Raw genomic sequence first — 5,409 nt, 5'->3', positions numbered from 1 at the left:
AATTAGAGAAATCAGTTATTTAAGGTTGGAAAGGCAGATGCTGTTGTGATTGGATGATGCGCACACACACACACACACATACACGGGGTCTCCCAACAGAAACACAATTCCAAGCATCAGTTCATGCTACAGTCCAAACACCTTCTGGAATCCAAGATCAGGGAGTGCCCAGGAGAACGAAGGCATCTTTACCCAGGGTTGTTGCTGTTGGTTAGTTGCTAAGTCGTGCGCCACTCTTTGTGACCCTTTGGACTATAGCCCTCCAGGCTCTTCTGTCCACAGAATTTCACAGGCAAGAATACTGGAGAGGTTGCTATTTTCTTCTCCAGGGGATCTTCCTGGCCCAGGGATCAAACCCAGGTCTCCTGCATTGGCAGGTGGGTTCTTACTGCTGAACCAGCGGGGAAGCCAGGGTACCTTCTGCTTAAATGTCTGGGCAGCGGCCCTGGGCCTCCCTGCTTCCCTTCTCCTCCTGTTCTCTGTTTGCCCAGCTAGTCCTTCAAGCAGGCAAACAACCCATTTGGTTTACTTCATGTTACACCATTTTCCAATCTCCCCAACTTGGGTTTTGCAATTTAACCGTTTCAAGCCCGCTTCTGCATCTAACACAGCAAGCAGCGCCTGGAGGTGAGTTAGCACTGGAAGTGCAGTGTGTGTTCATGAACCGTGAGTAGCTGAACAAATGCTGGTCCTGCCATACCTGGGTGCCCTGTGTCTTGTGGGTCTCTGCATCGCCAACATATGCACTGCAGCTAACGTCTGACAGGTTTAAATAAACATTCATTCAGTGAGTAAATAAGAAACAATAGGGTCTATTGAGGTAAATAAAGGCCCAGCATACAACTCAAAGGCAATCCCTAAGAAGCGCTGAAAATTGTTTTACTGAGGACTTCCCTGTATGCTAATGCCTGTGCTAAGTACATCATTTATGGAGGGCCCTTGGCTGTTATGGGGAAATGGAAGCAAAGAGAGGTGAAGAGATTACCCCAGGCAGAGCTGAGACTAGAACCTGGACACTCCAGCTCTGGAGCCCACGCCTTAATCACCATGCCTTGCTGCTCTCTGACGAAAGATCTGAGCCCACAGAAATTTCGGATTTGGAAGAGAGTGTCAATATTTACAGGATCAAACACATATTTTACTGATGGTGCATATGAGGCATAGATGAATTCCAAACTACATCTACAGCCCTCAGTGGTGAAAAGCACTTAGGCTTTTATCATCAGACCACAGTGGGCTGGAATTCCAGCGGTCACCTGAGAGCTGCGTGGCCTTGAGTTTATCGCTGGGCCTCTCTGAGCAACAATGTGCTGTTTCAATGGGTATTCCCTTTGGGAGCCTGGAAAAGGGGTCCATCACTGTAAGTCTACTGTAAGTCTGCTTTCAGGCCTAGAGATGCTGAACATAAACACCCAACAAGAGCATCACAAAGTGTGTGCTAAGTAAACGGCAAATGTGTTATCTGTAACGTTTATCTGTCTCCTGGTAGCTCAGTCGGCAAAGAATCTGCCTGCAGTGCAGGAGACCCAGGTTCGATCCCTGGGTCGGGAAGATCTCCTGGAGAAGGAAATGGCAACCCACTCCAGTATCCTTGCCTGGAGAAGCCTATGGACAGAGGAGCCTGGTGGGGCACAGTCCACAGGGTCACAAAGAGTCGGGCACGGCTGAGCGACTAACACTTTTCTTTTTTCTGTCTCTATACACGCTTTCCTATTACTTCATGTGCTGATACAATCCTACTCATCACTTAAGACAGCAGGGCCAGCTCAGGCCCTCTGGGAATTCTTCCCTGACCCTCTCTCCAGCTCTTTTTCCTTAGAGAGGTTCTCATTCCTTCCTTGAAGCCATGAAGGTATCTGAAATAGCAATAAGTTTCAGAGATCAGGGCCATGGCTCTGGAGCCAGGCCAGGAGACTGTAGGACAAATTCAACACTCATTGAGCTTCTGCCCCGTGCCATGCACGGCTCCAGGCACTGTTGACTTCTGCGTGGTATCTGTCTTGATGCAGTTAAATGCTAATATGGAGGAGAGAGACAAAACAACTCACCCATCCGGGTTCAGGGTGATAAGGATGAAATCGCAGTGCAGCTCAGAAAAGTCTGAGGCAGAACTCTTGGACTACACTTTGGAAGACAAGCAAGAGTTTGCCATGAAAAGAAAGGCAAGAAAGGCAGAAAGTACAAATCCAGCAGAGTGGCTCCCACAAAGTGTGGGTATGGAAAACCAAGTTACTCTATCCTAAATGCTGTGGATGTCCCCGATGGAATATAAGCAGCTCAGTCACATCTGACTCTTTGGAACCCCATGGGCTGCAACCTGCCAGGCCCTCTGTCCATGGGATTCTCCAGGCAAGAATACTGAGGGGGTTGCCATTCCCTTCCCCAGGGGCTCTTCCTGACCCAGAGATCGAACTCTGGTCTTCTGCATTGCAGGCAGATCCTTTGCCATCTGAGTGAGCCACCAGGGAGAACCCAGAAAGTACAGGTCTGTCAGAGTGGCTCCCACAAAATGTGACTATGGAAAACCAAGCCGCTTTATCCTAAACGATGTGGATGTCCCCAAAGTAATATAAGCAGAAGAGTAACATGAAATTTACTTTCTAAATAACTGCCAAATCCCTCCTTCCATCATGGATCATGCTATGTCTTCCCACACATTCGTTAAGACAAGTTCCTCTCAACACCCACTTTGAGATTTCTGTTACTTTCAGCCACTCTTTCAGATGTTGATCAGGACTCAGCCTTGCCTTTCAGACCAGAGATTAATGTAGTCCAACCCCATGTCTTCAATTACATGAAGAAATGTGATAAAGTGGTGATGAAAGCTGTGAACAATTTTTTTTTTTTTTCGAGAAAGAGAAATACCCAGACACTTGGCAGAACACATTTTATCATCCTGTGTTATAATCAAAGAGAGACAGCCTGTCTCCCCGCCCTCTAGGCCTTTTCCACCACTGACTCAGTGAGTAGTTTGCAATCAATCAAGGAGATGGTGCTTGAATTCTGGATGGCATGTCTCTGTCTCTCTCCCCCCACACAAACAAGAAAGACTCTGCATGACAGGGCCATTTATTAAGAGCAAGAATTCAGTACTCCTCTTTGTGATAAAACGGCCAGAGTCAGCTTCAGACCTCCTCTGGGATCAAGATATCCAATGTCTTCAAAGCTCAGCACAAAGACTTGTATCAACAAAGCTATTGATCTAAGAGAAGAGGAATTCTCCCCAAAGTCCCTCCACTGGATATCATCATTTTTTAACACCTGCTTTCTTCTCTGACTCCTTGATTTGGTATCTGTCTTCCTAGTTCTCAGACATTGCTATTTCTCTAGCTAACACTGAATTCATCTGCTAGAAACTAATGGTCTTTTAATCATAATGTCTTTCTTTTTTTAAGTCTTTTACACAATGCAGTATTTTTCAGCCATCAAAAAGAATGCATTTGAATCAGTTCTAATGAGGTGGATGAAACTGGAGCCAATTATATAGAGTGAAGTAAGCCAGAAAGAAAAACATCAATACAGTATACTAACGCATATATATGGAATTTAGAAAGATGGTAACCTGAACCCTGGATACGAGACTGCAAAAGAGACATAGGCATATAGAACAGTCTTTGGGACTCTGTGGGAGAGGGTGAAGGTGGGATGATTGGGGAGAACGGCATTGTAGCATGTATATTATCATAAGTGACCGGTCCAGGTTCGACGCATGATACAGGATGCTTGGGGCTGGTGCACGGGGATGACATGGAGGGAGGATATGGGGAAGAGGGAGGTGGGAGGGGGGTTCAAGAAAGAGAACACATGTACACCTGGGGCGGATTCATGTCAATGTATGGCAAAACCAACCAATATATTAATGTAAGGTAATTTGCCTCCAATAAAATAAATTTTAAAAAAAAACAGTGTAATTATTAAAAAAAATAATAATCATAATGTCTTTCTTTTTTTAAGTCTTTTAAAAAAAATTTTTAAAACATTTCTTCTGTGGTTTATGTTCTGGTTTTCTGGCTGTGAGACATGTAGGATCTTGGCTCACTGATCAGGGATCCAACGAGCACTCCCTGCATTGGAAGACAAAGTCTTAACCCCTGGACCACCAGGGAAGTCCCCAATCACAATGTCTCATCACCTATCTCTTTGCTGTTTATAAAACCCTTTGCACTTGCATTACCTGGTCCCCAAATGGTCTCTCAGTTATTCTATTTCTTGATTTTTTTAAAACTGAATTTCACAATCCTAGTAACCTGGAAAATTTCTCCTCTCTTGAAACGTTTTTCGTTCCTGATCTTGAACCCCAGGTCTATGTCCCACTCACCTATTGGTCAGCCTAGAGTATCAGCCAGCTTTCACTAGGTACTGCTAACAAACAATCCTACTGTCTCAGTGACTGATGTCAAAGTTAATCTGTCAGTTGCATGTCCGCTATAAGTTGGCTGTAGTTCTATTCCATATGTGCACCTCTTTCTTGGAGCTAGCCTGAAGGAGAAAACCTACTTGGAAGATGCCATTTTTTGTGCATTGAGGAAAGGAGCAGTGCAGTGATATTTCTTAATGATTCTGTTCACCAGAAATGACTTCTACTCTCATTTCATTGGCCAAAGTAAATCGTAAAGCTCAGCCTAAAATCAATGGTACACAGAAGTGTAACCTTACAGGAAAGGCAGAACATAAGTGTAAACAATAATGCAACCTACTATACTTGGAATGCCTTGCTAAATTCACGGCGGAGGAATCTATGATGTTTTCCAGAGATGACGCTCCATTTTCTTCCTTGCATCTGTTCTTAACTCAGGAGCCCACTTGGTGCTGTGTCTTGCTCTCTGCCTTCCACTGTAGAATCTGGGAGCGATGACCTAAAAATGGAACTGATGATCCCCAACACCTGAAAAGTTGATCATGGCCAAAAGTACATTACTTATTTTATGAGGAGTTATTGGGTTGGAAGTGCCAGATAAGGTTTCTTAAATTTTATAAATCAAAGGGATTTTTTAATAGTCTGACAGGTTTTATTTTGGGGCTCCAAAATCACTGTGGAGGGTGACGGCAGCCATGAAATTAAAAGACACCTGTTCCTTGGAAGAAAAGCTATCACAAACCTAGACAGCATATTGAAAAGCAGAGACGTCACATTACCGACAAAGGTCCACATAGTCAAAGATATGACATTTCCAGTAGTCATGTACAGATATGAGAGTTGGACCATAAAGAAGTCTGAGCACCGAAGAATTGGTGCTTTCTAACCGTAGTGCTGGAGAAGACTCTTAAGAGTCCTTTGGACTGCAAGGAAATCAAACCCGTCAATCCTAAAGGCAATTATCCCTGAATATTCTTTGGAAGGGCTGATGCTGAAGCTGAAGCTCCAATACTTTGGCCACCTAATGCGAAGAATCGACTCATTGGAAAAGA

The sequence above is a fragment of the Moschus berezovskii genome, chromosome 25 (assembly GCF_049115385.1).
Source record: "Moschus berezovskii isolate FMDL1 chromosome 25, NW_MosBer_1.0, whole genome shotgun sequence".
NCBI classification, from domain to species: domain Eukaryota; kingdom Metazoa; phylum Chordata; class Mammalia; order Artiodactyla; family Moschidae; genus Moschus; species Moschus berezovskii.
The sequence above is the reverse complement of the archived record's forward strand: the minus strand, read 5'-3'. Positions refer to the sequence as shown.